This window comes from Bos grunniens, chromosome 12, assembly GCF_055505025.1.
Source record: "Bos grunniens cultivar Pamir isolate PY7600 chromosome 12, Bosgru_T2T1.0, whole genome shotgun sequence".
In the NCBI taxonomy this organism is placed as follows: Eukaryota; Metazoa; Chordata; class Mammalia; order Artiodactyla; family Bovidae; genus Bos; species Bos grunniens.
This window is the reverse complement of record NC_141176.1, coordinates 62,989,833-63,003,171: the sequence shown is the minus strand read 5'-3', so window position 1 is coordinate 63,003,171 and position 13,339 is coordinate 62,989,833.

The following is a 13,339-nucleotide window of genomic DNA, read 5'->3' as shown; positions in this document are numbered from 1 at the left end:
TCTGGTATTCCCATGTCTTTCCGAATTTTCCACGGTTTATTGTGATCCACACAGTCAAAGGCTTTGGCATACTCAATAAATCAGAGATGATTTTCTGGAATTATCTTGCTTTTTCCATGATCCAGAGGATGTTGGCAATTTGATCTCTGGTTCCTCTGTCTTTTCTAAAACCAGTTTGAACATCAGGAAGTTCACGGTCCACATATTGCTGAAGCCTGACTTGGAGAATTTTGAGCAATACTTTACTAGCAAGTGAGATGAGTGCAATTGTGCGGTAGTTTGAGCATTCTTTGGCATTGCCTTTCTTTGGGATTGGAATGAAAATTGACCTTTTCCAGTCCTGGGGCCACTGCTGAGTTTTCCAAATTTGCTGACATAGTGAGTGCAGCACTTTCACAGCATCATCTTTCAGGATTTGAAATAGCTCAACTGGAATTCCATCACCTCCACTAGCTTTGTTCGTAGTGATGTTTTCTAAGGCCAACTTGACTTCACATTCCCGGATGTCTGGCTCTAGGTCAGTGATTATACCATCGTGATTATCTGGGTTGAAGATCTTTTTTGTACAGTTCTTCTGTGTATTCTTGCTACCTCTTCTTAATATCTTCTGCTTCTGTCAGGTCCATACCATTTCTGTCCTTTATCGAGCCCATCTTTGCATGAAATGTTCCCTTGGTATCTCTGATTTTCTTGAAGAGATCCCTAGTCTTTCCCATTCTGTTGTTTTCCTCTATTTCTTTGCATTGATCACTGAAGAAGGCTTTCTTATCTCTTCTTGCTATTCTTTGGAACTCTGCATTCAGATGCTTATATCTTTCCTTTTCTCCTTTGCTTTTCCCTTCTTTTCTTTTCACAGCTATTTCTAAGGCCTCCCCAGACAGCCATTTTGCTTTTTGGCATTTCTTTTCCATGGGGATGGTCTTGATCCCTGTCTCCTGTACAATGTCATGAACCTCATCCATAGTTCATCAGGCACTCTATCAGATCTAGGCCCTTAAATCTATTTCTCACTTCCACTGTATAATCATAAGGGATTTGATTTAGGTCATACCTGAATGGTCTAGTGGCTTTCCCTACTTTCTTCAATTTAAGTCCAAATTTGGTAATAAGGAGTTCATCATCTGAGCCACAGTCAGTTCCTGGTCTTGTTTTTGCTGACTGTATAGAGCTTCTCCATCTTTGGCTGCAAAGAATATAATCAATCTGATTTCGGTGTTGACTATCTGGTGATGTCCATGTGTAGAGTCTTCTCTTGTGTTGTTGGAAGAGGGTATTTGCTATGACCAGTGCATTTTCTTGGCAAAACTCAATTAGTCTTTGCCCTGCTTCATTCTGTATTCCAAGGCCAAATTTGCCTGTTACTCCAGGTGTTTCTTGACTACCTACTTTTGCATTTCAGTCCCCTATAATGATAAGGACATCTTTTGGGGATGTTAGTTCTAAAAGGTCTTGTAGGTCTTTCCAAGTCAAATGCAGCACTCTATGAAACTTTAACCCTAGAGAGGTTTTTCTAGTTTAGCAGTCATTCTTTATAAATACTATTTAGGGAAAATTAATGTTATCTTTTATATTATGTTATTCATAATATGCTTTCACAAGGACATTTTATTTCACACATATTTTTGAATAAGGAAGATTTTATTTTTCTTATTGTTTGCTTTTTTTTCTCTAACAATAAAAGAAAATGATGGCTTTATGTAACTGCACCAACAAGGATATCATTAGAGTCTTAATTAAAATTTGGTCTTCTGACTCTTTCCTAAATTCTATCCACTCTACCAGAGGATCTCGGTGCTAATCTTTTGACCAACACCTGACTGTATGATTTTACATAACCACAGAGAGAAAAGCAAACAGAATAGAAGTTTTATTAAGTAAAGGTATATGTTTTCAGAAGTGTCCTGTATTTTAACATGTTGCCTTTTGTGTATATATGTATAAAAATACCATTTAGCTTATTTTAATGACAAAATGCAATGTTGTCAACTTTAAACTTGAGCCTCAGTTTATTTTCTTATTTACAATACTTTGAATTCCAAGGATTATCTTCTATACTACAGATACCTAAGATTCATTCAGTTACCATCAGCCTAACTGAGTTATTACTAAGTCTGCTTTTCTGTCTCCTCTTCACTAAAATAATATGTAAGCATTTGACTTAGCCTTACTCTGCTCATGATGTATGCTTTCATGCATAATATTTATCTAATAAGTCAAGAAATACTATCAAAATCTGGAACATATTTGATTTGATGATCTCATTCATTTTCAGTCATCTTAAATTTTAAGTAATAAGAAGCAATGATAATTAAAACAATTATTGCAAATGAATACCATCTCAGATATTAATTTAATTCCCTGTTGCTCACTTAAAGGAGTTTTTAGGCAAAAATATCCTGCTATTTATAGATACTACTTCATTCATACAATGCAGAGAGTCAGATATTCTTATAGCCTTATTAGCTAGTGTCAGTAAAATTAAATCACATTTTGATCTTTTTTTAAAATTTTCAATCATCTATTTAGAAAACATTTTCAACTAAGTACATGAAGATGTAGACCTCTGCTTTGGAGAGCTATTTAAAAATATGTTCAATAATTTTAGGATATTTTTCAAAACCTGATTTTTGAGGATTATTTTCAGAGCTCCTGTTTATATTAGAAAGGTGGCACTGATGGTAAAGAATCCGCCTGCCAATACAGAAGTAGTAAGAGATGCAGGTTTTATTCCTGGGTCAGAAAGATTCCCTGGGGGAGGAAAATGCACCTCACTCTGGTATTCTTGCTGGGAGAATCCCATGAAAAGAGGAGCCTGGTGGTCTATAGATTATGCAGTTTCAAAGAGTCAAACATGACTGAATGTCTGAGCAGCATTCTTTTATTATACCTTTATTAAATAAAAGTATTTGCTATACTTTTATTAATAAATTTTGAATTTTTGGTCACATGATTAAAAATATATATGACCAAAATGTATATGCAATATATGAGTTTTTTTCCTTGTACTGTTTCATTGGTCTGTTTTCCTGTTTATGTTTTAGCAACTTATCAAGTACAGTAATCAAGATTGCTATATAGTGACATTCACTTACTCATTCAATAAAAATACTAAAAATTCGGTTCTTGTTATTTTTAAAAAATATCTTCAATCTAGTTAAATGCTGTAATCAGAATGGGCTAACATGTCTTTCTTAAAAAGTACAATTCTGCTTTACTCTGAACTAAAGAAAACTCTTTATTTTTTTCCTTATAGGAGAACTTAAACATATTCTTTTAATTTCAACAATATGAAGCTAATTTTGATATGAGAATTGATGAGCAATATGCAAGTTAGAACTTTTTGTAATTTTGAATGTAAAAGGTAAAAGCTCCCTACCAAACAAGGCAAAATGGGAGAGGGAAAGTAGATAAACGGTTGTTTTCACTGAAAGCTTTTATTATTTCTAAATTAAATTTCAATAAAGCTACTTCTCACTGATTTAGTAAAGGCAGCTTATATAACAGTTTCAATCAATAAGTATAGTTGCTACTTCTGCATTTTATGGACATAATATATGCTTGAATAGAGGATTGTGATTATGCCACAAGAACCTTCCATATCTACTTTTATTTTGGGAGTAAATACATAAACCAATATTCATTGTTATTTTATTACTCTAAGCAAAGTTATTTGGACTTGGAAAGGCCAGATCATGAGGCAAAGCAAGCTTTTAAGAGAGCTGCATGGTAGCTTTGCTCTTCAGCAGTAGCAGTGACTATCCAGCAATTATCACCTTTTATAATGTTTGAAGATGGTACATATAGAACATGGACAATTAGCAATAAGTGATAAGTTTGCCTCTTTCTCCCTGGTAAAGCCATAAGAGTTTAACTCAGCTCTCTGTTTACTCTAGAATGATGGCAGGTATAAAACATACAAATTTAATATTTGGTTTCAATTTGAATTCATGACTTAGATGGTTTGTAGTCCTGCCTGATATTCCTACTACATACATGTAGTGTTTAATAAATAATATTAAATAAAAATAATAGGAACAGATGAATTAGTCTGTTCTCTCGTTATCCCCAAATTCTGTTTCACATCTTCCCTCTTTTCAAACCCCCATCCCTTCAATATCCTGGTGACTCTTAGCTGAAGAGTTTATTCATTGTTACACTAAAATAGAAGTTCTTAGATGATAACTACATTCCACCAGTGAGAAAAGTAAATTGGCATTCTGGATTTTTTTTTTTTCTGAGGAGAAGGAATATATAATATGCAGCACAATATACTGGGCCCCATCACACCCAATATACCATAGTAGAGAATGTAGAGACGAATCTCTTGCTCTGGTACGTGTACACACAGACACACACACACAGAGACACACCCTTCCCAATCAGAAAAGAAGAGAAAACACACACCAGGCACTGGCTCAGAACAGTTATCAAAACTTAGTCCTGAGCACTCCCTGACACTACTGATCCTGGCGGTGAAATGAGGCCTCCACTTTCTGGTTCTCCTCCGTCCCTGTGTCTCTCCATAATTCAAGTATTTCTTCATCATGTCTGTGACTCATTCTGAGGTGAGCACTAAGGAAAAAGAGGTTTCACAGAACACAGGCTAGTATAGCTGGGGGTGGGTGGTATGTAGGATTTTTCAAAGAGCTGTATAGTCATGTGTGCGAGTGTATGTATGGCTACCCAGGTTTCCATTGTTAATGTAGTTAACATTTTCAAATCCCTGGCAAGTTACCTATTTGTTTACTTCTGCGAAGTTCCTTGGATGACTCATTATTACCAAGAAATTGTCTGGATATAATTTTCAAGCACAAAAAGATTCTTGTGTTTTACCTACTGTGTTCCACTTGTCTTCCCAAGCCTGAAATTGGCAGTTACCATGCAACCAAAGAAAAGTATAATTAGGACGATGACATGTTTTATATGGTCATCATCAGTGCACTTAATGTCAATATATGTCAGGGATGACCAGTGGAAGATGTTTTTTTTCTGTTTTTTTTTTTTTTTAATTTTATTTTATTTTTAAACTTTACATAATTGTATTAGTTTTGCCAAAGTCTGGTGGAGGGGGAGGGGGGTATTCAGGACAGAGGGCACATGTACCTATGGCCGATTCATACTAATATATGGCAAAAAGCTTCACAATATTGTAAAGTAGTTGGAGAATTCCAATTAAAATAACTAAATAAAAGTTAAAAAAGAAATATATAAGAATAAAGCTAACAATAAAACAAAAAATAAAGCAAAGCAAGTCTGGTGGATACAGCAGTGACACTCCTGCTAAGATTACCTGCCTGCAATAACTGCTTTAAGAATTTCCATTTGGGTTGCAGAGAAGTGACACTTGGCTTTTCCCCTGTGCACAGCTCTGAATCATGGTCCTCTTGGTGATGTCTGCACAGGCAGAGAGCACCCCCACTACCGTAATGGGATTTCCTTTGATTCTTGCTTACAGCTGTGATAACTTTATCCTTAATTCATATTTTTCTTCATGAACTTTGCTAACAACAGCAAGAAGGAGTCATCGTAGGGAATATCCTAAACATTCCCTACCATTTTCTTTGGTTTTACAGTCTCAATAAGTGTGTAGTCTATTCTCAAAAATACATCAAGTAATGTTTTGTTTTTTTTTTTCCTTTTTTTCAAATTGGAGGATAATTGCTTTACAATACTGTGTTGGCTTCTGCCATACATCAACATGAATCAGTCACAAGTATACATATATCCCCTCCGTCCTGAACCTCCCTTCCACCTCCCACCATATCCTACCCCACTAGGCAGAGAAATGAGTTGAGCTCCCTGTGTCACACAGCATATCCCACTTTCTATCTGTTTTACATATGGTAATGTGTATGTTTCTGTACTGTTCTCTCAATCCATGCCACCCTCTCCTTCCCCCACTGTGTCCACAAGTCTGTTCTCTATGTCTGTGTCTCCCCTGCTGCCCTGCAAATAGATCCATCAGTACCATCTTACTAGATTCCATATGCATGCGTTAGTATACATTTGTCTTGCTCTTTCTCACCTATTGCACTCCGTTTAATAGGCTCTAGGTTCATCTACCTCATTAGGTCAAATGTTTATTAGTATTATTTTAATACCCACTCTATATTGAACCATATGAAACTCATGTAATATCTCCTCATCACTTTTGTTCAGCCATATTTTAGGTTGTGTTACTACCAACACTTCCAAATTGTATCTATTTCAAGAAACATGTTTAGTAAATATTTTTAAAAGGTGTAAGCAAGTTAGAAGCTTATTTTTCCTTTAGATAAAACATATATGGAGTAAGACAGTGCATGTCTTCTTGTGGCAGCTTTAATTAGAGACTAGTAATGAGTGTCTTTGGAGAAGGCAATGGCACCCCACTTCAGTACTTTTGCCTAGAAAATCCCATGGACGGAGGAGCCTGGTGGGCTGACATCTATGGGGTTGCACAGAGTCGGACATGACTGAAGCAACGTAGCAGCAGCAGCAGCAGCAGCAATGAATGTCTTTGTAGTAGGAAATGGCAACCCACTCCAGTATACTTACCTGGAAAATTCCATGGACAGGGAAGTCTAACGGGCTACAGTCCATGGGATCTCAAAGAGCTGGACACAGCTGAGCATGCATGCAATGATTGTCTTCCATTCTCAGTACATCAGAGATACAGGCAGACCCCCTTTTACAGTACTTCACTTTATTGCACTTCATAGATGCTACATTTTTTTTACAAATTGAAGATTTGTGGCAACCCTGCATCTAGAAAGTCTAGTAGAGCCTTTTTTCCAAAGCATGTCCTCATTTCCTATCTCTGTGTGACATTTTGGTTACTCTTGCAGTACTTCAAAATTTTTCATCATTAGTATACTTGTTACAGTGATCTGTGATCAGCGACATTTGACATCACTATTGTAATTGTTTCCGGGTGCCACAAACTAATCCTAAGGTGGTGAATTTAGTAAATATTATGTGCGTTCTGACTGCTCTACTGATTGGCTGGTCCCTGGTCTCTCTCCCTCCCTTAGACCTCCCTATGTCCTGAGAAACAGCATGTTGAAATTAGACCAATTACTAACCCTCTAATGACCTGTAAGTGTTCAAGTGAAGGGAACATATTAAATCAAAAGTTAGAAATGATTAAGCTTAGCTAGGAAGGCATGTCAGAAGCCAAGATAGGACAAAAACTCACTTGCACCAAATAGCCAAATTGTGAATGAAAAGGCAAAGTTCTTTTTTTTTTTTTTCATCCTGCGCCACGGGCTGCCGCCACCGCCCGCGTTCCCACGTTGCCGCTGAGCTCCGAAGATGCGCCAAAGGCAAAGTTCTTGAAGGAAATTAAAGGTGCTATTCCAGTGAACACATGAATTATCAGAAATTAAAGAGCCTTGTAACTGATTCAGACTTTTAGTGGTTGGATAGAAGATCAAACCATCCACAACATTCCCTTAAGCCAAAGCCTAATCCAGAACAAAGTAACTCTCTGCAATTATGTGAAGTCTGGTAGATCGGCAAAAGCTGCAGAAGAAAAGTTTGAATGAGCTAGCAGAGGTTGCCTCATGAGATTTGAGGAAAAATGCTATCTCCATATCATAGAAGTGCAGATTTACAGTGTAGACAAAGCAGCCATATATTGGAAGATGCCATCTAGGACGTTCATAGCTAAAGAGGAGAAGTCAACGCCTAACTTCAAAGTTTGAAAAGACAGGCTTACTCTCCTGCTAGGGACTAATGCAGCTGGTGACTTGTAAGTTGAAGCCAAAGCTTATTTACCATTCCCAAAATCCTAGGGTCTTTAAGAATTATGCTAAGTGTGCTCTGTCTGTGGTCTGTAAATGGAGCAATGAAGCCTGGATAACAAACAGCACATCTGTTTAGAACATGGTTTACTGAATATTTTAAGGCCACTGTTGATACCCATTAACACCACTGTTGATATCCATTGCTCAGGAAAATATTCCTTTCAAAACATTATTGCTCATCAAAAATGCACCTGGTCACCCAAGAGTCTGATTGAGATGTATAAGATTAATATTGTTTTCATGCCTGCTAACACAAAATTACTTTGCCAACAAAGGTCCATCTAGTCAAGGCTATGGTTTTTCCAGTGGTCATGTGTGGATGTGAGAGTTGGACTATAAAGAAATCTGAGCACTGAAAAATTGATGCTTTTGAACTGTGGTGTTGGAGAAGAATCTTGAGAGTCCCTTGGACTGCAAGGAGATTCAACCAGTCAATCCTAAAGGAGATCAGTCCTGGTTGTTCATTGGAGTGACTGATGTTGAAGCTGAAACTCCAGTACTTTGGCCATCTGATGCGAAGAGCTGACTCATTTGAAAATACCCTGATGCTGAGAAAGATTGAGGGCAGGAGGAGAAGGGGACGACAGAGGATGAGATGGTTGGATGGCATCACCAACTCAATGGACATGGGTTTGGGTGGACTCCGGGAGTTGGTGAGGGACAGGGAGGCCTGGTGTGTTGTGGTTCATGGGGTCACAAAGAGTCGGACACAACTGAGTGACTGAACTGAACTGATCTGAACACAGCATCTGTTCTGCAAACCATGAATCAAGGAGTAATTTCAAATCTCAAGTCATCTTACCTAAGAAATACTTTTCCTAAGGCTATAAGTGCCACAGATAGTGGTTTCTCTGATGAATCTGGGCAAAAATAAATTGAACATCTTCTGGAAAGGATTCAACATTCTAGATGCCATTAAAAACGTTCGTGATTCATGGGAAGAGATCAAAATGTCAACCTTAACAAGAGTTCAGAAAAAGTTGATTCCAGCTTTCATGGATTATTTTGAGGAGTCCAAGATTTCAGTGGAGGAAGTAATTACAGATGTGGTGAAAATTGCGAAAACCAGAATTAGAAGTGGAGCCTAAAAATGTGACTGAAATGCTCCAGTCTCATGGTAAAACTTTTGCAGATGAGGAGTTGCTTCTTATAAATGAGCAAAGAAAGCAGTTTCTTGAGATGGAATGTACCCAGGTGAAAATCCTGAGAAGATCATTGAAACGACAACCAGCAATTTAGAATATTTCTTGAACTTAGTTGGCAAAGCATCAATGAGTTTGAACAGAATTTCCAATGTTGAAGGTTCTACTGTGGCTAAAATGCTATCAAACAGCAGCATTGCATGTTGCAGAAAAATTTTTCATAAAAGAAATTAATCAATCAGTGTGGCAAAATTCATTGTTGTCTTATTTTAAGAAATTGTATCAGTATCCTCCTCTATGCTCAGTCAGCACTCATCAATATCAAGAGAGAACCCTCCACCAACAGAGATAGAACTCAGTGAAGGCTCAGTTGATGGTTAGCATTTTTTTAGCTAAAAATAAAAAGTAAAGTTTTTTTTTTTCCATTAAGGTATGCACTTTGTATTTTAGACATAATACTATTATTGTACACTTGAATAGTATTGTACACTAGTACACTACAGAATAGTATAAACATAACTTTTGTATGGACTGGGGAAAACTTTTGTGTGACTCACTTTATTGTGATACATGCTTTATTGTTGTGGTCTGAAACCAAAGCCACATTATCTCCAAGGTATGTCTATAGGAGATTCCTGATGGAGTTTCAGTCTACTCTTCCTCATTGTAGAGAAGAAGACAAAAAAGGGGTCAGTGAGAAATTGCTTGTTTCATTGATCACAGAGAGTGAATCATACTTATTCTCACTGGCCAAAGCTATTACAAGGGTGGCTATGGCATTCCAACTGGAAATATTGTACAACTCCTGTAATACAAGGGTTATTCAATAATAAGGAAGGGGATGTTGGGTACAGAAGAGACTGAATACTTCCATCATCACATCTCCACATGTACTGCACATTTCACTTCATCTCCACTACTTTGGATGAATATTTAGGATCTTTATAAAAATTGAAAAGTATGTTAGAAGTATAACCGATGCATAATCTTCCCATTGTTTATTATATACTCATTCACAGTTGGTTGTTAGGACATCACTTGTGTGATTTGCCCTCTTTTGGATTGTAAAGATTTGCCTCTCTACTCAGTTATTTACAACAGCTTTTAAACCCACAACCCTTATGAAAGAATGTGTGTTTTAAAACTTTTGTAATTAGCCTCCAATTAAAATAAATAAATTTATATTTTTAAAAAATAAATAAATAAAACTTTTGTTATATAACCATCCTCTGCCGTCTAATGCCAATATCTATCTTAGGCCAAGCTGTCCGATGAGGTGGGTGTTACCTTTTGAATTACATAAATAAAATACAATGAGAATTCAATTTCTAAGTTGCACTGGATATATTCATTCAAGTGTTCAATAACCGCATATGGCTAGTGACTAACATACTGGGCAGTACTGATTATATACCACCATCTTTGTACAATATATATTGGACAGCCCTGTATAATGAAAATATACAAGCTTCTTAGCACCAGAAGATAATGAAACAATAACTATCAAAACTGGAGAGATGCAACAAATTTTTATATGAAGGAAAATGTGTAGCTTTAAGTGCATACTTTAGAAAAGCACATTCAGGTCTAATGAGTTTAGAAAAACACAAAATCTCCCATGATTATAAAGGAAATAAATGAATTGAATGGAAAACAGACAAATGAAAAGGATTGGCAAAGCCAAAAGGTGGTTCTTTGAAATTAGTAATAAAATTCATCAACCACTATTAAGGCTTATCCAGGAAAAACAAGTGTCTTCTACAAAATAAGTGTTAAGAATAAAAAAAGGAATTCCAAATATCATATGGAGGAGAGAGTGAATGCTGCTGAAGTGAAGGTCTACATGAAGTTGGCTCTGTCTTGGTAGTGAGTGATGTCAAAAAAGCAAAATGTAACTCTGTAAGAAGTCTTTAAGAAAGTGAATAATGCTTTGAAACACATTAAAGGGAAACAAAAATAATTGTTACCAGTTTGAGAAGATCACCTGTGATCTTTGACACCAGAAGAATGGACTATTTTTTAAGACAAGTCCAGACTTAGCAGGCAGAAGTCCAGCAGAAAGTGCACAAACTAAGGGAAGAGTATTTGTTTACCCATCCACTCCACCAAAGATTTTTTTGGAATCTACTCCGCATTCAGGTCACATTTCCTGTGTCACCACTTTGGCAATGAACAGTTTTCTGCTCTGCCTTAATGGTGGTTGTGCAGGGGTCAGTGCCTGCCTCTTCAAGCACTCTGACTTCTCAGGAGGTGTTTGCTCAGTATCAAAGTTCTGGATAGAAGTATCCAGTGAATCCCTGCCAAGAGCTCAAGCCATTGTTGCCAGCAAGGGACTAAGGAGAGATCAAACCTCCTTGCCTCCCACTAAGACTCGTAAAAAAAGAGTTTCTCCACAAGTTGGACATATGTGTGGTAGTTGAAAAGTATTCCAATACACAATGGTACCTTTTATTATTGTAACTGTTTTTCAAATTAGAGCATAAACTTTCATATAGCAGAACCTAAGTATATCTCACTCATCTCAGTAAAGACATGTTGATCCATAGTTTTAAGTTTGACAGATTTGTTTTATGGATTTATTGCTTTTTATGTGGTAGGTAGAGTTTCACAAGGTAAAGAATTATGAGAACCTTATTTTGGTATCAGACTTAAGTACAGTTGCTAAAATGGTGATTAAATCATTTTGAGAGGAAACTAGAATAACTTGTCAAGCTGGATAGACCATCTCTAATGAAATAAACACCCTGTAGAGTGGAGACTCAAACTAAGAGGGTTGTGGCCTTGCTTTAAGGTTCTGTTAAATGCAGCCTTGGACGTAGAGTATATCTGAACTCTAACTGTTTATATTCCATGGCCTGGATGCGTGTCACTTCATCTTTTGATTAGACCTTTCAACTGACTGTTGCTAACTATTAGTGAAATCAGGGTCATGTGTATGCATGCATAGTGTAAGGTACAGCAGTCATCACATGTTATCACAGAAAAATGCAATGTTAAAAATTGAATTCTATGTAGCACTTCATTCGCTTATGAATTAGTATCTACTTATTGACTTTCAAATTCATTCTACAAATACGTATTGAGTCCCCATAAGGTGCTAGGTACACTTCTGTGGCTGGTGATAATGGCCAGCCATTAGGACAGAATGAATCTGTCCTAAACCTCTGTCCTGATAGAGCAGATGCCAGAGTTTATAGTAGATCTGAGAGATGTTTGCACATCCAATGAGATGTCAATATGCTTCTGAAACAATCTCTTGATATAAATATGAAAGTGTTGTTGTTGCTCAGTTGTGTATGACTCTTTGCGACCCCATGGACTGCAGCACACCAGGCTTCCCCATCTGTCACCATCCCCAGAGCTTGCTCAAAGTCATGTCCATTGAGTCAGTGATGCCATCCAATCATTTCAGCCTCTGTCATAACCTTAAATCCAATATAAAAAAGAGTGGAAAATTTTTCTTAGCTATCATTCATGAGTATGTTCAGATTTTGTATTAGGTTATCTTATTTATACTAAAACGCATTTATAATTGCATTTCATTTGTAATATGCATTATAAGTGCATCTCATTTATAATATCTCTATTATATTCATATTTTGGAAAAACTGTAGGTGTTTACCACCTTGCAGACAAGTCAATCTGTATTCCAGTTCCAGTGAAAGTGATAAACATCTCTCTCCAAAAAGATCTAATTTCTTATGATGGCCTTGGTAGATGTATTATACATAATGTATTCATTAATTTAAATACAGATAAGTAAGAATAAGAAAAAATAAAAAATAATTTAATTATACAACTAGTACTGGATCCTACTATCAAAAAATAGAGTAACTTTTCTGTCTATATGGAAAAAAATTTTAGCACTTTGTATTGCTTTAAAAAAGTCTAATGCAAGCTTATTTTCATATAGACTGCATAGTTTACCTTAGACATTTGAAAATTCTGATATGTATGTCTGCTAAGCCTATAAACCTGTCTTAAAAGTGAAGCTGACCTTGTGAAGAGAAATTTAGAAAACTAAAGTATACCTGAGACTCTCAATATAATATGCATTAAATTTGGGGAAATTTATTCTGAGATATATGACATTGACTCTAAAATTTAAAAATCTATTTCTAATTAATTTTCCAATATATATTAAAGAAAGATAAATTATTAGTTCAAATGAATAAGATTTTTAATATTCCCCAGTAGTGGAATACAGTGAGTAAACATTTTATTATTAGAAGAAATTGCTTCCCATAAGAGATATTATTAAACATCAGTGGAAGAAAGCAAAGATAAATTAGCAGCCTCTGTAACAAACCAGCAGTCATTGGAATCTTGGGAGAATTGCTACTTTAAGACTTTGTATGGGTGCTTCCAGATGAGGAACATTCTACAATGGAATACAATGATTTTAAGTTT